The sequence below is a fragment of the Bufo gargarizans genome, chromosome 3, assembly GCF_014858855.1.
Source record: "Bufo gargarizans isolate SCDJY-AF-19 chromosome 3, ASM1485885v1, whole genome shotgun sequence".
In the NCBI taxonomy this organism is placed as follows: domain Eukaryota; kingdom Metazoa; phylum Chordata; class Amphibia; order Anura; family Bufonidae; genus Bufo; species Bufo gargarizans.
Window position 1 is genome coordinate 277,480,185 of NC_058082.1, and position 21,480 is coordinate 277,501,664.

The 21,480-nt window shown below is 42.6% G+C and overlaps 1 protein-coding gene across 1 annotated transcript in view; it reads left to right on the plus strand.

Moving 5' to 3' along the window:
- Positions 1 to 21,480, plus strand: part of RPH3AL (rabphilin 3A like (without C2 domains)) — a 342,327-nt gene that overhangs the window by 130,268 nt on the left and 190,579 nt on the right. The gene's annotated exons all lie outside the window — the stretch shown is intronic.

Genomic DNA, 21,480 nt, shown 5'->3' on the forward strand with positions numbered 1-21,480 from the left:
CACGAATAGTGTCTATCTGCTACGGAGCTGTTCCTTCAGTGCTGCTGAAGTATCCTGCTTAGAGTTCCCGAACAGCCGCCCTGATGTTCTAGGTCTTCTATGCAGGGTCTGGTCCAAAGTTACAGTTGCAGTGTGTCTTCTGTTGTCTAATCTTGGGAAGGCCTGCATCACATGGGATGACAAAGTAAGCCCTTTGTCAGCCACAATGACAAATTGAGCCAGTGGTTCTGTATATCCTGGGAGGGAGAGCTGGTAGGCCTGAAGCCATTCATCCATTCTGTAAACACGAAAAATGTGGACATCATCCATCGGCCCGATATTGACAATTATAAATCGGTAGTTAGTCAGCCATGGCTAACAAAACCACAGAGAAATATTGTTTATAATTGAAGTACCAGGACTCTGAGTGTGGTGTTTTCTTCATGCAGATGTGTTTGCCATCCAGCACCCCAATATAGTTGGAAAAACCTTGGCGATATGCAGCATTCCTCCATGGGCTGTTGCATCACCATCTGAGTGACAATGTGGTGAACCCAGGGTCTTTTCCTCTTTCTTAGTTCTTCATCAACATAGCAGACTGCAAACCAATACAGTAGGATGAGATCCACAGAGTTTTTTGTCATGGTGATCAGCCAGAAATTTCCAGAAACCAATGCCAGTCAAGCAGAAGAATCTAACAGGGCTCTGCTATGAAAACAGTAGAAAATGGCTCTGGCTTGATCGTGTGACCTTCCTATATGTGTTTCCAGGGGATTGGAGCTTAAATGCTGACCACAAAAAAAGCGGAATACAAAAGGAACCACAGAACCAACACTGCATATTTTGCAGACTTGGGAAATGGATGTGGGAATAAAACAGAAACACAATGGACACAAATGCAGAATCGCAGATCTGTGATTTTCTCCAGAATAGTAAGACTGGGTTAACACTTTATAATCCACAACAAAGTACAGTACACAGTAAGGCCTCATGCACACGACAGTATTTTTTCACGGTCTGCATAAACGGGGTCCGTGATCCGTGACCGTTTTTTCATCCGTGGGTCTTCCTTGATTTTTGGAGGATCCACGGACATGAAAAAAAGCCAAACGGATCCGTCCTGAATTACAATGCAAGTCAATGGGGACAGATCCGTTTGACGTTGACACAATATGGTGCAATTGCAAACGGATCCGTCCCCCATTGACTTTTAATGTAAAGTCAGGAGTCCCTTTTATACCAGAGTTTTCTCCAATCCGATGGTATATTTTAACTTGAAGCATCCCAATCACCATGGGAACGCCTCTGTTAGAATATACTGTCGGATATGAGCTAGATCGTGAAACTCAGATCCGACAGTATATTCTAACACAGAGGCGTTCCCATGGTGATGGGTACGCTTCAGGTTAGAATATGCTGAAAAACTGTGTACATGACTGCCCTCTGCTGCCTGGCAGGTGCTGCCAGGCAGCAGGGGGCAGACACCCCCCCCCCCTGTTTTTAACTCATTGGTGGCCAGTGCGGCCGCCCCCCCCTGTAGTTAACTCATTGGTGTCCAGTGGGCCCCCCTCCCTCCGCTGTAGTTAACTTGTTGGTGGCCAGTGGGCCCTCTCCCCTTCCTCCCCCTCCTAATTAAAATCTCCCCCCTATCATTGGTGGCAGTGGAGAGTACCGATCGGAGTCCCAGTTTAATCGCTGGGGCTCCGATCGGTAACCATGGCAATCGGGACCCTACTGCAGTCCCGGTTGCCATGGTTACTTAGCAATTTGTAGAAGCTTCATACTTACCTGCGAGCTCTGATGTCTGTGTCCGACTGGGAGCTCCTCCTACTGGTAAGTGACAGATCATTAGGCAATGCACCACACAGACCTGTCACTTACCAGTAGGAGGAGCTCCCGGCCGGTCACAGACATCGCTGCTCGCAGGTATAATGCTTCTACAAATTGCTAAGTAACCATGGCAACCGGGACTGCAGTAGCGTCCCGGTTGCCATGGTTACCGATCGGAGCCCCAGCGATTAAACTGGGACTCCGATCGGTACTCTCCACTGCCACCAATGATAGGGGGGGGGAGATTTTAATTAGGAGGGGGAGGGAGGGGAGAGGGCCCACTGGCCACCAACGAGTTAACTACAGCGGAAGGAGGGGGGCCCACTGGACACCAATGAGTTAACTACAGGGGAGGGGGGGCTGGCCACCAACGAGTTAACTACAGGAGAGGGAGGGGGGGGCTGGCTACCAACGAGTTAACTACAGGGGAGGGAGGGGGGGCCCCACTGGCTACCAATGAGTTAACTACAGAGGAGGGAGGGGGGGCAGCCGCACTGGCCACCAATGTGTTAACTACAGGGGGGGGAGGGGGGTCTGCCCCCTGCTGCCTGGCAGCACCTGCCAGGCAGCAGGGGGCTGTCATGTACACAGTTCTTTTACTATATTCTAACCTGAAGCGTCCCCATCACTATGGTATCCTCCCATGAAATCAATTCTTGTTTAGTGTTTTACATATTGTAGATTCGCTAACAGAGATGTTGGCATATGCCAGAGACTTTTGTAAGTCTTTAGCTGACACTCTAGGATTCTTTCTCACCTCATTGAGCAGTCTGCGCTGTGCTCTTGCAGTCATCTTTACAGGACGGCCACTCCTAGGGAGAGTAGCAGACGTGCTGAACTTTCTCCATTTATAGACAATTTGTCTTACCGTGGACTGATGAATGGCAAGGCTTTTGGAGATACTTTAATTTCCAGCTTTATGTAAGTCAACAATTCTTAATTGTAGGTCTTCTGAGAACTCTTTTGTGCGAGGCATCATTCACATCAGGCAATGCTTCTTGTGAAAAGCATACCCAGAACTGGTGTGTGTTTTTTATAGGGCAGGGCAGATGTAACCAACACTTCTCATCTCATTGATTGGACTCCAGTTGGCTGACATCTCATTCCATTAGCTCTTGTAGATGTCATTAGTCTAGGGGTTCACATACTTTTTCCACCTGCACTGTGAATGTTTACATGGTGTGTTCAATAAAAACATGGTAACATTGAATTCTTTGTGTGTTATTAGTTTAAGCAGACTGTGATTGTCTATTGTTGTGACTTAGATGAAGATCAGATCACATTTTATGACCAATTTGTGCAGAAATCCATATCATTCCAAAGGGTTCACATACTTTTTCTTGCAACTGTAACTTTTAACTCTTAATATGCAAATTAGGCCATTGCTGTAATTATGTAAATGTGCTAATTAGCATATGTAAATCATGTAATCACTTGGGAATGAATGTCTATGCAAATGGTTGGATAGGGAGGTCACTAGTGCCAGATTTCATTTAAGTGTCAAAATAATATATTCTACTCTTGTACTATCGGGACATTGAATATTCTACTTATTTATGGCTAGATCCTTCCCCATTTTAACTTAACCAATATTAGAAAGGCCAAGGTATACAAAACATACATATTTTTCAAGCCAAAATATTCAATTTAATTTTATGTTTAGCAGTAAGGCATTTTTAAGTGTTTCCAAGACATTGCTGATCATTGTTTGGTGGGGACCCTTTATCCTGGGAGCCACTCTCACAGAGCATATATCTCCTCTGGCTTATTGAAGAAAGTAGCAAGTAAAGGACCTTCTCCTATGACCTACACCTGCCCTTATATGACCCATGGTTATCATAATGAGCCCCCTTAAATGGGTTCTATACTTTTTTTTTTACTGATCACCAGCATTTGATCGGCAGGGGTCCGACACCTGGGACCCTCACCGATCAGCTGTTTGAGAAGACAGCGGCACTCACAGTGGCGCCACACCCTTCTTGTTGCTTTCTGCAGGCCAGGTCAGTACTATTTCACTGGCCTGGACATAGCTCTGCCCAGCCCACGGGGCATAGTCCTGATGTCACTGGCCTACAGGAAATTGTGAGAAGGCTGTGGTGCTACTGTTAGTTTTGCTGCCTTTTCAAACAGCTGATCGGCGAGGTCAGATGCTGGTGGTCAGATGCTGATGACCTATACAAAGGATAGCTCATCAGTAAGAAAAAGGTATAGAACCCCTTTAACATTAATAAACACTTATGTGACTCTTTTGCTTCTATAAAATCTCACTGTTTTACATGCTAGATTTAAAGGGTTCAAAAAAAAAAGTTATATATTTTTTTTCTACATTGTGCTTTCTCTTGAATTAGACTGACATTAGATGTTAGTTTTGTAACAATGTAATCTTGTATACACTCTTTCCTGAGCTTCTACATTATTGGAGGAAACACACTGTTCTCTTACCTGATTTCCAAGCTAATTGTCCTATAATCCAGAATGTGTACATTTTGTACTGTAGTTGCCGACAATAATAGCTTATAGATGATTTCTCCAGGTGTCCATCATCTTAAATGGACAAATGAGCTAGATTGGCAATGCCAAATGTAAAACCTAGCACATTAATAATGTGTCTTTATTACTTGTGGGTTGTTTTGACCTTGCTCTGTGAATGGACAAGTAATTATTCATAATATAGTGCCGGTTAATGATAAGTCCCTAATGTTCTTGGAAACAAAGTTTAATACGAAAGTATCAAGTCTTAGAAAAGACTGATGCATCTAAGTCATTGGAGAAGGATTTGTGCACTTTGGAAGCAGTACTAATCTTCAGTTTGAAATGGACACTTTATCATGGACATGAAATAGATTGCCTGTCTGTTCTTTTCTGGCTTCAGAATGAAATGGTATATATCCCCCTATGGTGTTAACCTTTTATACAGCTCGTCCTGTTTCCCCAAAAAATTATCAACATATGTTTTAAAGTATAGCTTTGTGGTAAATAAGCAAACATTGGAGGGGGAAACCAAGTGCAAACATTGAAAAATATAAAATAGATTTTTATATTAGCTAAAATACGAAGCTATGGGAAAAACAGAGTTAAAAATATTGCTGGTTAGTCATGCTTGCTGGTAAAAACAGGTAATGCATAAGTAATATTAAGTTTGAAATGTTCTTTACCAATGAAAGGCACTGGACTATTAAATTTTGACTACCGAAATATTGATAGTGTGATGCAGTGTGTACTTTGTCATGTCCGGATTTCATGGTGACAAACAGAAGATCCTTTTTTAGAAAATAAATACAAAGGGATAATGGCTGCTCTTTGTGGTTTCCTTTTTTTTTAAATAAATATTTATTTAACACTTTTCATACATATATTTAAAACAGGAAGCCAACAATTCCCCAGTTACGCGGTGGGGGTACACATTGCAGAATACAAATTGTTTACATCCTCATGTATTTCATAATTACTCTCGGTTAAGTTTTCGATCATCATGTATTACAAAGTTATTTAGTGGACTCCCTTTACTACATATATTCCCCGTATCAGCTTCATTTTACTTCACAAAACAAATACATCAAGAAAATAAACATACCCTCACCCCCACCCTATCCCACCCATCCCCCCACCCTCTTGGTTGTCCTGGGGGGCCTCTGCAGGTGATTTGTTTCCGTAGTCCTTTTTCTGGCTTCTATTTCTGACCAGTATCCCTCCTTCTTAATTTTTATCTACTTATTTATTTCTTTTTTTTTCTCCTTTTCCCTTCCTTATTATCGCACTTTTCTCCTGACTAATATACTCATATCTCTGCACCCTCTCACATAGATTTTTCCACTCTTCCACACTTGGAGGGCTGCTCGCTCCCCATCCTCTAGCCAACACCACCCGCGCAAGCATTAAACCTTTTTCCCATTTCCTTTCACTTTCTCTGTTCACCCCAATTCTTCTGGTATCCCCCAGCACTGCTATGCTGATCTCTAGTGGGGCGAGATGTCCCGTTGCTCTACTAAGGTCCTGAAATACTTGCGCCCAATAGCCCTGCACAATATGGCAATACCAAATCAGATGGTCAAAATCGGCCCCCACCTTACTACACTTCCAGCACTTTGCCTCCGCTGTTTTATACATCTTGCTCAATGCCCAGGGGGTAATATAAGTCCGATGGAGGATAAAAAACTGCGTCAGTCGAAAATTACTAGAAATGGTGCTCCTTTTTATATTTTTATAGATACTTCTCCAGTCCAGGATAGCCGGTGCCACCTCTTGTGCCCATTTATTTTCACTATTAAATCTAATCACTCCTCCTAACCCCTTCTTTATTTTTTTTATAAATCTGTGAAATTGATACTTTACTCCCGACTCCCTGATAACAAAATTCAACAAATTCAGAGTGTTTAGTGTTAAAATATTCTCTATTCTCTGTTAAATCAAAAGCGTGTTTTAAACTAACATATCTAAACCAAGTGAGACCATCTATATCTGTGTTAACCCCCATTTCCTCTAGAGTCTTCACCTGTCCTTCCGCCACCATCTGAGCCACAAACCGAATACCCTGTCTATCCCAAAATACATAATCTTCAGACTTCCAAAACTCTCTTAAATTAAGATTTCCCCAAATAGGAGTGAAACTTAATGAATAATTTATACCCAATAATTTTTTAACCTTAACCCAGACTAGATGTATCATCTTACTAATTGGGCACTTCCTGCCCTTGATTTTTAGAGCACCAGTTTCTAAAAGGCTGACTATATTATATTGAAGACCTCCAATTTCCCCCTCCAAAAAACGTCGCAATCCATCGTCCTCCATCATTAACCACTGAAGCTGGGATGCATAATAATAACCCCGGAAACATGGAACAGACAGGCCACCATCTTCCTCATCTAACCATAAATATTTTTGTTTCAGCCTGACCCTCTTTCTCCCCCAGATGAGATCATTTATTACTCCTTCTAGTGCGTTAAAAAAGTGATCCCCTATCCATACAGGGCAGGAGGAGATAACATACAAAATCTGCGGCAGAAGAACCATCTTTATTATCGCGATTCGATCCGCCTGTCGGATTAACAGTTTTTGCCAGGTACATGTTTTTTCTCTAATCCTTTTTAAGAGAGGATCAATATTTAGTTCTAGATACTCCTGTATCCTCGAACTAACCTTGATGCCCAGATAATCAAACGATTCAATAGATTTCAAAACTTTGACGTTAATTTCCTCCTGCCCTGTTTCATAACCGATTGGGAGCAACACCGATTTTGTCCAATTCACCCTAAAACCTGAGATTGAGCCAAACTGATTTACTATTCCTATGAGGTATGATACCGTTTGTATTCCCCCCGCCAGGAAAAACAAAATATCGTCGGCATAAAGGCCTATCTTATCCAAAACACCTCTTCCCCCAAACCCCCTAATTTTTTTGTCCGCTCGGACCTTACAGGCTAGCGGCTCAACAAATATGGCGAACAATAATGGGGAGAGTGGACACCCCTGACGGGTTCCTCTCTGCAGGGATATGGGCTCTGATATTACTCCATTTATTTTTATCCTGGCTTTTGACTTCTTATATAGCGTTTGCACCCATCCAATAAATTTTTCACCCAAATTAAACTCGTGCATAATCCTCCAGAGGTATGCCCACTCCACCCTGTCGAACGCTTTCTCAGCGTCCAAAGACAGGATGGAGTGGGCACCCTCCCCGCCCCTCTGCAGATTCAGAAACGTCCGTCGGATATTCATCTGGGCCTGGCGTCTAGGTACAAATCCTGATTGATCCGGATGTATTAACTTCTCAATAACTCTTTTTAGGCGATTTGCAAGTAACTTGGCGCATAATTTAAAATCTGTGTTGAGAAGAGAGATGGGGCGATACGAATCCACCTTTTTCTCATCCTTCCCCTTTTTTCCTATCAAACTTATTACAGCCTCCGTAAGGGAGGCCGGGAGTTCCCCCCTGTCCATTGAGTCGTTTAAGACCTGCACAAAAACCGGGAGAATAACATCTCCATATCTTCTATATATCTCAAAGGGGAGGCCATCCAGCCCGGGGCTCGAATTGCCTTGAATGGTTTTCAATGTCTCCCGTAATTCCTCCACTTTAATAGGACCATTCAATAGGTCCTTCTCCTCCTCCGAGAGTCTGGGGATCGGCACACCCTCCAAGAAGAGTCCAACAAGAGTAGAGGTCCCCGTAATATTTAATAAATTCCTGTTCTATCTCTCCCTGGCTGGATGCCATCCCCCCATCTCTCTTCTCCACACCTCCAATTCTGTTACCCCCCCTTTGATTATGTACAAGAGTGGATAGTAACCTCCCAGTCTTTCCAGATTCCCTAAAATACCGTTCCCCCTCAAAAAACACTTTATGTTGTGCCTTGTCCATCAAATAATTTTTCAGTACACTTTTCGCCTCATCAAGCTGTTCCGTCAACTCTGGGAGTTTTTTTTTCCTAAATTCTGCTTCTATTTTTTTAATCCTATCTACCAACTCTCTCTCCTGCTTAACAAATCCTTTTTTTAATCCCTTAATTTTACCTACCAGTACACCACGCAAAAATGCTTTAAAAGCATCCCAGACATGCCCTAGACTTGCGGAGCCCAAGTTATACTTCCAAAACTCCTCTATATCCGCCCTTATTCCCTGTTCTTCCTTGATTAAATTCAACCAATGTGGATTCAGGCGGAACTCTCGACTAATTCGTCTCGAGTTTGTTTTAAACAGCAAACTAATAGGGGAGTGATCTGAAATGCTATTTGCTTCATACCTCATACTTGAGATCTGATCTATCCATTCTGAGCTTATTAAGGCCAAGTCTATTCTGGACATTATTTTATTTCCCCGACTGAAACAGGAGAAAGCTTGCTTATCATCATAAAGGTACCTCCATACATCTATTAAGGAGAGTTCCTGCGAAACCGGCTCCTGTTTATTCTTTGGGGTCACTGAATATCTATCCAACTCACTATTCATAACGTTATTAAGATCCCCCATTATCACTATGGGGCATTTGCCCCTTGAGTCTACATACTCCATCAGTCTATGAATAACCATTAGAGAAAAGGGGGGAGGTATATATACAAAGGCGAGGATACATACTATCCCATTCCACTGACAATGGAGGAATACGTATCTACCCCTCTCATCTATTGCCTGATCAATTGGGAGATAATCTACCTTATCATGGATATATACGCTAACTCCACATGAGTACGTAGAGAAACACGAATGATATTGATACCGGGCCCACTTCTTCATTAATAAATGCATCTTATCTTTTGTACTATGTGTCTCCATTAACCCTACTATAGCCGGGAGATGTCTGATGACATTATCAAAAACCATAACCCTCTTGACCCTATCTCCAAGGCCCCGTACATTCCATGACACTATTCTACTCATTTAGATCTGTCCTTCTCCTTCTCCCCTTCCTCCCCCTTCCCTGCAGAGCCACCCAAGACAACCGTTCCCACCACCCCACACCCCCCTCCCCCTTTTTTTTTCCGTCCCCCCCCCCCCTCTATCTGGTCGGTGGAAATAAACATTTCCCCCACCTCTTACACTCGGCCCCTTCCCACCCCCACCCCATACCCCTGTGAGCCAATCTAATGCTTTTCATGTTCCAATTCCTTTGGTATCCAGCCAATCCACTACCTCCGCTGGAGAGCTAAAAAAGCTAACCTGATCACGATATATAATGCGAAGCTTAGTGGGGTATAACAGGGCATATTGTATATGAGCATCCGCTAGTCTCTTCTTCACTTCTTTAAACTGTCGCCTTTTTATCTGTGTTGCTCTCGAGTAATCTGGATATATCTCTAAATTGTTCCCATTAAACTCAATTGTCTTCAGATTCCTTTTAGATCGCATTATTACATCTCTATCCCTGGAGCTTTGTATTTTAACTAAAATTGCCCTAGGGGGGGCCCCTATTGGGGGGGGTCTCCCAGGTATTCTATGGGCTCTTTCCACTGCAAACCCTTGAGATAAAGCGCATTCTTTGAAACTATCCTGTAGCCACTGTTGAGTAAACCCAGTTGTATCCTCTCCTTCCACTCCCTCGGGGAATCCGACTATTCTAATGTTTGATCTCCTGGACATATCTTCCAATATAGTGATTCTCTCTAGAAGGATTTTTTTCTCACCATCTATCCCTTCCACTCTCTTCTTTACTCCTTCTAGGTCTTTTTTCATACTTCCAGAGGAAATCTGCAACTCTTTCACCTTTTCCTTGACTTTATTCATGTCCTCCTTTATAAAGGAGAGGTCTACCTGTACAGAAGCTATCTTCAGAGATAGCTCCTCCAGACTATGATTAGTTTTTTGAACTGCGCCCAAAATTTCCAGAAGCCTCATATCTACAGAATTAATTCTTTCCTCCATCCCCTCCCCACTACCCGCCCTCCTTTCCACTCCACCACGTTCCTCCGGAACCAGCACTTCACAAATTTCCTTCTGATTTTCCTTATTGCCCCGTAATGAGCTCTTCATTTTAGAGGGTGATCTAAGGTATTTCTCCAGGCTCGTTGTAGTGCTATTGCCCTTTCCTGCACCCGGCGAGGAGGCGCCCACAGATTTTCTATTAACCCCTTTTGGAGGCATAACTACAATCTCACCAGGGAAAGGGGGAAGGGAAAGGCTTCGCGGGAGAAAAAAAAAAAAAAAAAAAAAAAAAAAAAAAAAAACAATACCAGAAACCGGCAACAAAAAATGACACCTAAATAAGGGTTGATGGGATGGTAGAAAAAATACAACATATATCACTAGGCGAGTGCGCTTTACAGAATCCCAAAATAAACCCGAGAGACACTTTACATGAAAATTAGAAAGATAACCAACAGAGTGCACACGATATGTTGCATTCAAAATATCCCCGCAAACTATGCGTGCATACAATGAATGGAGAGCGAGCATACAATGATTGGAGAGCATGCATACAATGATTGGAGAGCGTACATACAATGAATGGAGACCGGGAAAAAAAAAAAAAAAAAAAGGAGAAGGCACCTTGTTCAGTCCCGATCTTTCCAGTCACCAGTCCAATATAGAATTGATACTTGCTCCATCCAGTCTTTTCCAATCCACATACCAACCAAACAAAAAAAAAAAAAATATATATATATAAATGCGGTTGTTCCCCTGAAGTAAAAGTGAAATTATCCCATTTCATGAGATTAGGTTATGTTACTTGTACACATAAGTCCATGGGGCCTTGCAAATGAGTGCTAAAAGGTACCCCTGTTTTTACTTATATTTTCTTTTATTTCGTTTAATGTCTCTTTAATGTTATATTGCTCGTGTGCATATGTCCATGGGGCCTTGCAGATGATTGCTAAAAGATGCCCCTATTTTAACTTAGTTTCTTTTATTTCCTTTTAATGTCTCCCCAGTCTTCTGGGCTGTTTCAGCAGGGGGGGCCCACTGATATTGGCATCTTCTACTCCCCCCAATTTAACTCTGTTTTCAGGTGTTTGCAGGTGTTTACTGGTATTTAGGGATTTTTACACCAGATATTTAGCATAGGCAATATGGACCCCGGATGCCGCTTGTCTGGTCCAACGGTGCCGCTTATCTTTTACCCCCCTCCTCCTCTTGCGATCGGCTGCCCTCACCACTCCACCAACTCCTCCTGTGATGAAGTTTACTGCTGAGGCGCTTTCCCATTACGGCTGCGTCTTCCAAAAGCCATTACATTTGTTTTTGTTTTTTTCACACACGCCAGGGAGACTGGATCAAACACATGCTCCGAGACCATCAAAAGACAAGAGGGTACCTGTGGATTCTCCTCTTCACATGCTCCGGCGTCAGCTCATCTCAGTCTGCAGCTCGCCCTCTAAAAGGGGGGGGGGAGGCAGCACCACGTCCGCTCTCGGGCCTTTAGTTCGGCTCCAGGGCGTCCCAGTCCAAGCCGTGTATCCTCCAGCGGTCTTTCAGCCACCTCGGCTCATGGCGCACAGGAGAAGGGGGGAGGGAGGAGCGCGGCACGTCGGCGTCTTCACGTCATGCCGCTACGCCACTTGTGGTTTCCAGTGTTACATATTACCATTTAAATGGTTCTTAGCCTATTGCGTGAGCTAAAGATACTGTTAAAAATGTTGTCAGCAAATGGCATTTATCATGTAGAGAAAGTTAATAAAAGGCACTTACTGATGCATTATGATTGTCCATATTGCTTCCTTTGCTGGCTTGATTCATTTTTCCATCACAGTATATATTGTTCATATCGAGGGGTCACGACCACTCTGCAAAGAATAACCCCTTTAATTTTCTTGTTTTGTTTAGCCATTCAGATGTTGATTTGCTGCTTTCTATTCAGATGTCAGTTTGCTAGTTTGACAGTTTGTATGAGGTGTTTGGCTAAAACCAGACACTTCGTATCACCAGCACATTGTACATGGATTGTGCATATTGAACATGCTCAGTTGATAAGCCCACTCTATACAACTGCTTAACATATATAATTTTCAGGTATGTCATATAGCACTAATGGGTTAATAGTGCTTGAAACTGTAATATCCCCTTTGAGCCCCAACTCTGTATTAATGACCCCTTTGAGTCCCACTTATTAAAATTCCCCCATTTATGCCTCCACTCAGTACAGTACTAGAAACATAGAAACATAGAATGTGTCAGCAGATAAGAACCATTTGGCCCATCTAGTCTGCCCAATATACTGAATACTATGAATAGCCCTTGGCCCTATCTTATATGAAGGATTGCCTTATGCCTATCCCATGAATGCTTAAACTCTTTCACTGTATTTGCAGCTACCACTTCTGCAGGAAGGCTATTCCATGCACCCACTACTCTCTCAGTAAAGTAATACTTCCTGATATTACTTTTAAACCTTTGCCCCTCTAATTTAAAACGATGTCCTCTTGTACCAGTTTTTCTTCTTTTAAATATTCTCTCATCTTTTACCTTGTTAATTCCCTTTATGTATTTAAAAGTTTCTATTATATCCCCTCTGTCTCGTTTTTCTTCCAAGCTATACATGTTAAGGTCCTTTAATCTTTCCTGGTAAGTTTTATCCTGCAATCCATGTACTAGTTTAGTAGCTTTTCTCTGAACTCTCTCCAAAGTATCAATATCCTTCTGAAGTTATAGTCTCCAGTACTGCGCACAGTACTCCAAATGAGGTCTCACTAGTGCTCTGTAGAGCTGCATGAGCACCTCCCTCTTTCTACTGGTAATGCCTCTCCCTATACACCCAAGCATTCTGCTAGCATTTCCTGCTGCTCTATGACATTGTCTGCCTACCTTTTAAGTCTTCTGAAATAAAGACCCCTAAATCCCTTTCCTCAGATACTGAGGTTAGCACTGTATCACTGATTTTATATTCTGCTCTTGGGTATTTACGCCCCAGGTACATTATCTTGCACTTATAAACATTACATTTTAGTTGCCAGATTTTTGACCATTCCTCTAGTGTCCTAAATCCTTTTCCAAATCTTTGTGTCATCAGCAAAATGGTGCACCTTACCATCGAGGCCTTCTGCAATTTTGCAGATTTTATTTTCGCTAAAGATATTAAACAATATGGGTCCCAGAACAGATCCCTGAGGTACCCCACTGGTAACAAGACCATGGTCTGAATATACTCCATTGACTACGACCCTCTGTTGTCTGTCCCTCAGCCACTGCCTAATCAATTCAACAATATGGGAGTCCACGCACAAAGACTGCAATTTATTGATAAGCCTTCTATGTGGGACAGTATCAAAAGCCTTACTAAAGTCCAGATAAGCGATGTCTACTGCACCTCCGCCATCTATTATTTTAGTCACCCATAAAAAAAATCAATAAGATTAGTTTGACATGATTTCCCTGAAGTAAACCCGTGCTGGTTTTCATCTTTCAATCCATGGGCTTTTAGATGTTCCACAATCCTCTCTTAAGTATGGTTTCCATTAATTTCCTCACTATTGATGTCAGGCTTACTGGCCTATAGTTGCCCGATTCCTCCCTACTACCTTTCTTGTGAATGGGCACAACATTTGCCAATTTCCAATCTTCTGGGATGACTCTTGTTGCCAGTGATTGGTTAAATAAATCTGTTAATGGTTTTGCTAGTTCACCGCTGAGCTCTTTTAATAGCTTTGGGTGTATCCCATCAGGCCCCTGTGACTTATTTGTATTAACCTTAGACAGCTGACTTAGAACCTCTTCCTCTGTAAAGACACATGCATCAAAGATTCATTAGTCTTCTTTCCTAAATGAGGTCCTTTTCCTTCATTTTCTTTTGTAAAAACTGAACAGAAGTATTCATTGAGGCAGTCAGCTAGTTCTTTATCTTCTTCCATATACCTTCCTTCTTTTGTTTTTAATTTGGTAATTCCTTGTTTGTTTCCTTTTTTCATTTATGTATATGAAGAATGTCTTATTGCCTTTTTTCATTGGCTGAGCTAATTTCTCTTCTGCCTGTGCTTTAGAAGCTCTCATAACTTGTTTGGCCTCTCTCTGCCTAATCCTATAAATCCTTGTTTTTTATTTTTATAATTACTAAATGCTATCTTTTTGTTTTTTAATGATTTTGGCCACTTCTGCTGAGTACCACAATGGTCTCTTCCTTTTTTTTGCTTTTACTGACAAGCCTAATGCAATTTTCTGTTGCCTTCAATAGTGCCACTTTTAAGTAGTCCCATTTCTTCTGGACTCCATTGAAACTATTCGAATCTGATAGGGACTTGTATACCACTAATCTAATTTGAGAAAAGTCAGTTTTTCTAAAATCTAAAACTTGTTTTTGTGTGGTGTGACTGTCACTGTACTTATAGTAAACCACATTGACTGGTGATCACTAGATCCCAAACTTTCCCCTACAGTAATATCAGATACCAAATTCCCATTTGTGAATACTAAATCTAAAATGGCCTCCTTCAGGGTTGGCTCCTCAACTACTTGCTGTAAGAGATAATCCCAGTAGGGAATTTAGAATATCTGTCTCCTGGCAAAACTAGCTATTTTGGTTTTCCAGTTTACATCAGGAAGATTAAAGTCTCCCATAATGATAACTTCCCCCTTCAATGTCATTTTAGCTATTTCCTCAACTAGTAGATCATCTAACACCTACACGAGTTACCTTATGATTATCAAGCTGCAAGATAACCCAAACTGACTAAATTGGTCTCGCTAACTTGTATCAAATTAGATTTCATGCTATCTTTCACATACTAGTGCCCCCTTTAAACCCTTTTCAGTAATAGTGCCACATTTATCTTCCTCTCAGTTCCAATAACTTGCTTTATTGACCCCACTCAGTAATATGACCCCCTTTATGCCCTTCACAGTAATAATATCTTTTTTTTGGTTTAACTCATTAATAGGGCTCTATACAGTATATGCTCTTTTCAGTAATAATACTCTATTTTTTACCTACACTCAATAACATTGCGCTTTTAGGCTGCTCTTAATAATAGGGTCCCCTTTTATTGGCTGCACTTATTAATAGAGCCCCCTTTATGCCCCTTTCAGTGATAATGCCTTCTTTTATGCCTCCACTCAGTAATAGTGCCAGACATACTTACTGTTATCTGGCTTTTACTATTTCTGTCTACATTGGTGTGCCCTTTTCTTCAACTCTGCTCTGACTGGCTATCCCTCTGTGACTGCTGCTCCCAGGAATAATATCTAGTATGTGCAGAAACACAGTCAATGGTACCACACACCTTATCAGCCACATAACTAGAAAATGTAGGATGTTGGATTTTGCAGGATCATCACACCCCAGAACATAAAATTAATTTAGACCTCACACCAGACCTCCTAGTTTAGACCAACTCCGAAATAACCCAAGAACAAAGCAAAAATAAATAAAAAATGCATTGGTATGGCAGAACCCAGAGGAGAAATAACCTGGGAACAAGGACCTGTGATGCTTATCCCTGTGTCAGAGCTATCTGTCTGAGTCAATCTGATCTATCTATCTATCTATCTATCAGGGTGATGTGTACGGTATGAGTGCTGGAAGGTGTGTATATCCCATCCAAATACCTCAGCTGGGTGAGATAAATAAAATCCAAAAATCTGCAGGGGTTTCAGCAAAGCGTAGTTTGCAAAGACAGTTTTGTTTACATTTTGGCTGGATTTAATTTGGTGGATTGGTTTGGTGGATTGGTTTGGTAGTGGGATCTGCTAGTCCACACCCGTCCAGTCTGGGTATTGTCTTTTACCTGAGGTCATCGCAGGTGAGGCCTGCTGTAATCAAGTAGGGATAAAACCAACCCTCTGTGTGTCAGTCTGAGATAGAAAACTTGGAAACAGAGGCCTACAGAATGGCCACAAGGCTTTGTAAAGCCTGAACTTTGGGGGGCCCAGCGACGCCTAAAGAAAGAGGGTTGCACGGTCAGAGTTGGGAGGACTTCTAGACCACCCCCCCCCCCCCCAAGGGTGCTGGTGTGGTGACAGCCTGGAGGCTGTTGGACCGTATGTGGCTGAGGGGCCACAAGGCTATGTGAAGCCGGATCCCTTCCTGTATGGACTTGTGTCTGATGAGCAGACCTGCTAAGGCTTGTAGCCTGATACCCTGTGCTTAGAGGTGAGTCAGGGAAACTATTGTGTATTATTTAGAGTCCAGACGGGCAGGTGTTTTGTTTTATTTTGATGCTTATGTTTGTGTGGGTGCGGATGTGCCACAATAAAGCACCATGGTGGACATTAAATCCGATTGTCTGAGAAAAAGTCTGTGACTGCCACCCCCTGAGAGCGAGCGATCCCTTACACTATGTATCCATCTTCTCTATCGAGAAGAAATGTGCTGCACTCAATTATTAAATCCAATTAATAAGCTGATTTATTTATCTATGGAAATTGTTTGGAAAAAACACACCACTGTCTATATAAGGTCTCCCTGCTCACAATGCATATCAAAGCAAAAACCAAGCCATGAGAAGGAAAGAACTGAAAGAAATCAAAGACATGATTGTTTGTAGGCACAGATCTGGAGAAGGATACAAAAACATTTTTGCTCTTCTGAAAGTTCCTAAGAGCACAGTGGCCTTCATAATTAATAAATGGAAGATGTTTAGAACAGCCAGGACTCTTCCTAAAGATGGCCGCCCCACCAAACTAAGTATTTGGGGGCAAAAGGGCTCTTGGTAAGAGAGGTGACCAAGAGCGCAGTGGTCACTTTGGCTAAGGCTACTTTCACACTGCCGTTTCTGGGTCCGCTTGTGAGATCCGTATCAGGGCTCTCACAAGCAGCCCACAAGAGATCAGTTTAGCCCCAATGCATCCTGAATGGATAAGGATCCGTTCAGAATGCATCAGTTTGGCTCCGTTCCACCTCCATTCCGCTCTGGAGGCGGACACCAAAACGCTGCTTGCAGCCTGACCATGCGGAGCCAAACGGATCTGTCCTGACTTATATGTTGCAATTGAAAACTGATCCGTCCCCCATTGACTTTCAATGGTGTTCAGGATGGATCTGTTTTGACTTTGTTCATGATAATGCAAACGGATCCGTTCTGAACGTATACAAGCGTTTGCGTTATCGGTGTGGATCAGTCTGTGCAGATACAAGACGGATCCACACCAAACGCATATGTGAAAGTAGTCCTAAGCGCCAAAGACTCTGTGTGCATTCTACCAATCTGGTGTCACGTATGTTAGGAGTGTGTGCCGCCCTGAGCTCCACCCTCCCCTCTTTCCCTGCCTACTTGCACGATCCGCACTAGTCGATGGTGTACAACTTGACGGCGGTCCCTTATCTGAGTACAGTACAGACCAAAAGTTTGGACACACCTTCTCATTCAAAGAGTTTTCTTTATTTTCATGACTATGGAAATTGTAGATTCACACTGAAGGCATCAAAACTATGAATTAACACATGTGGAATTATATACATAACAAAAAAGTGTGAAACAACTGAAAATATGTCATATTCTAGGTTCTTCAAAGTAGCCACCTTTTGCTTTGATTACTGCTTTGCACACTCTTGGCATTCTCTTGATGAGCTTCAAGAGATAGTCACCTGAAATGGTTTTTGCTTCACAGTTGTGCCCTGTCAGGTTTAATAAGTGGGATTTCTTGCCTTATAAATGGGGTTGGGACCATCAGTTGCGTTGTGGAGAAGTCAGGTGGATACACAGCTGATAGTCCTACTGAATAGACTGTTAGAATTTGTATTATGGCAAGAAAAAAGCAGATAAGTAAAGAAAAACGAGTGGCCATCATTACTTTAAGAAATGAAGGTCAGTCAGTCTGAAAAATTGGGAAAACTTTGAAAGTGTCCCCAAGTGCAGTCACAAAAACTATCAAGCGCTACAAAGAAACTGGCTCACATGCGGACCGCCCCAGGAAAGGAAGACCAAGAGTCATCTCTGCTGCGGAGGATAAGTTCATCCAAGTCACCAGCCTCAGAAATCGCAGGTTAACAGCAGCTCAGATTAGAGACCAGGTCAATGCCACACAGAGTTCTAGCAGCAGACACATCTCTAGAACAACTGTTAAGAGGAGACTGTGTGAATCAGGCCTTCATGGTAGAATATCTGCTAGGAAACCACTGCTAAGGACAGGCAACAAGCAGAAGAGACTTGTTTGGGCTAAAGAACACAAGGAATGGACATTAGACCTGTTGAAATCTGTGCTTTGGTCTGATGAGTTCAAATTTGAGATCTTTGGTTCCAACCACAGTGTCTTTGTGCGACGCAGAAAAGGTGAACGGATGGACTCTACATGCCTGGTTCCCACCGTGGAGCATGGAGGAGGAGGTGTGATGGTGTGGGGGTGCTTTGCTGGTGACACTGTTGGGGATTTATTAAAAATTGAAGGCATACTGAACCAGCATGGCTACCACAGCATCTTGCAGCAGCATGCTATTCCATCCGGTTTGCGTTTAGTTGGACCATCATTTATTTTTCAACAGGACAATGACCCCAAACACACCTCCAGGCTGTGTAACGGCTATTTGACCATGAAGGAGAGTGATGGGGTGCTGCGCCAGATGACCTGGCCTCCACAGTCACCTGACCTGAACCGAATCGAGATGGTTTGGGGTGAGCTGGACCGCAGAGTGAAGGCAAAAGGGCCAACAAGTGCTAAGCATCTCTGGGAACTCCTTCAAGACTGTTGGAAGACCATTTCAGGTGACTACCTCTTGAAGCTCATCAAGAGAATGCCAAGAGTTTGCAATGCAGTAATCAAAGCAAAAGGTGGCTACTTTGAAGAACCTAGAATGACATATTTTCAGTTGTTTCACACTTTTTTGTTATGTATATAATTCCACATGTGTTAATTCATAGTTTTGATGCCTTCAGTGTGAATCTACAATTTTCATAGTCATGAAAATAAAGAAAACTCTTTGAATGAGAAGGTGTGTCCAAACTTTTGGTCTGTACTGTACGTGCAGGGCCTTAAAGGTAAGAATACAATAAAGGAGAAAACAACAAACAAAGTGACAGGCAGGCACTGAGGGGTTAATCAAATATCAAAGTCAATACGAGCCGAGGTCAGGAGCCAGGTGGAACAACAATACAAAGGGAAAAGCAAGATTAAGTCAAACTCACACCGGGGTCAAAGCCAAGAGGTCACGTCAAATGCAGAAGGTAGCAAGAGCGAGGTCAAAACACAAAAAACACTAACAGACGATATGCTGGTGAATGAAATAAGACCAATCGCAGGCAACCTGTGACTAGCAGGCTGCCTGTTTAAATAACCCTGGCTGATGAGTCACATGAAGTGGGCAGCATCACGTGACTCACAGTACACAGCCGAGTACCGAACATAATTTATCCGCGCTCAGCTCCTCTGCCGCTCACCTGCTGCCATGGAGACGAGGACGCAGGCTGTTTTCCTGACCGTCTCCTTGCACAGGGCACCGGCAGCTCTGCGAATGGAGCACACATCGCCAGCCCCACTTTACATCTGGGCTTTATGGCAGAGTGGCTAGAAAGAAGCCTCCTCCGTAAAAGACAAATGAAAGTTTGCGAAAATGAACCTAAAGGACTTTCAGAATGATGGCTGTACATGATTTTCGGGTCTGATGGCCTCAATTCTAAACATCATGTTTGGAAGAAACCAGGCACTGCCCAATATCATTCCTACAGTGAAGCTTGATGATGGCAGCATCATCCTGTGGGGCGTTTTTCAGTGGCTGGGACAGGGAGACTGGTCAGTTGAGGGAAAGCTGAAGAGAGGAAAATACAGAAATAATCTTAATGAAAACCTAATCCACAGTGCTCTGGACCTCAGACTGCACGGAAAGGTTCACCTTCCAACAAGACAATGACCCTAAGCACACAGCCAAGACAACAGAGGAGTGGCTTAGGGACAACTATTTGAATGTCCTTGAGTGGCCCAGCCAGAGCCCTGACTTGAACCCAATTGAACATCTCTGAAGAAACCTGAGAATGGATGTCCACTGATGGTATAGATCCAACCTGACAGAGCTTGAGAGGATCTGCAGAGAATAATGGCAGAAAATCCCCAAATCCAGGTGTGCAAACCTTGTGGCATCATACCCCAAAAGAGTGGAGGCTGTAATGACTGCCAAAGTTAGATTATCTAAGTACTGAGTACTTATGCCAATGCAATATTTTATTTTTTCCTTTTCAATAAATTAGCAAAGATTTCAAACATTCTGATTTCACTTTGTCATTATAGGATATTGAGTTCAGAATGATGGTGGAAAACTTGAGTTTTTTTTTTTTTAGCACAAGATTGCCACATAACAAAATGTGGATGGTGCAGCAACTGCAATCAAGCTTTTGTGATAACTGTAGAGGAATTTTGGCCCACTCTTCTTTGCAGAATTGTTTTAATTGAGCCACGATGGAGGGTTTTCACGCATGAACGGCCTGTTGAAGGTCATGCCACGGCATCTTAGGCCTCTTGCACACAAGCGTATTTTCTTTCCGTGTCTGTTCCATTTTTTATGCGGACCATATGCGGAACCATTCATTTCAATGGGTCCGCAAAAAAAAGTTAGACATGGATGTCATCCGTATTTTTTGCGGATCCGTTTTTTGCGGACCACAAAATACATACGGTCGTGTGCAAGAGGCCTTAATTGGATTTAAGTCCGGACTTTGACTAGGTCAGTCCAAAGCCTTCTTTTTTTTCAGCCATTCAGAGGTGGACTTTCTTGTGTGCTTCAGATCATTGTCCTGCTGCAGAACCCAAGTACACTTGAGCTTAAAGTCACAAATTGATGGCCGAACATTCTCCTTCAGGATTGTCTGGTAGAAAGTAGAATTCATGGTTCCATCAATTACAGAAAGTCGTCCAGGTCCTGAAGCAGCAAAGCAGCCCCAGACCATCACACTACCACCACCATGTTTGACTGTTGGTATGATATTCTTTTATTGAGGTGCTGTGTTAGTTTTACGTCAGATGTAACATGATGCACACATTCCAAAAAGTTTAACTTTTGTCTTGTCAGTCAACAGAATATTTTCACAATAGACTTGGGGATTATCAAGATTTATTTGACAATTATGAGATGGGCCATTGTGTTCTTTTTGCTCTGGAGTGATTTTTGCCTTGGAGCTCTCCCATAGATACCATTTTTGTCCAGTCTCTTTCTTATTGTAGAATCATGAATACTGACCTTAAGTGCTTTAGATGTTGTTCTGGGTTCTTTTATGACCTCCTGGATGATTAATTGTAAAAGCGTAATTTTGGTAGGCCAGCCACTCCTGATTGGGTTCACCACTATTCCGTGTTTCTCCGTTTGTGGCTAATAGCTCTCACTGGGGTT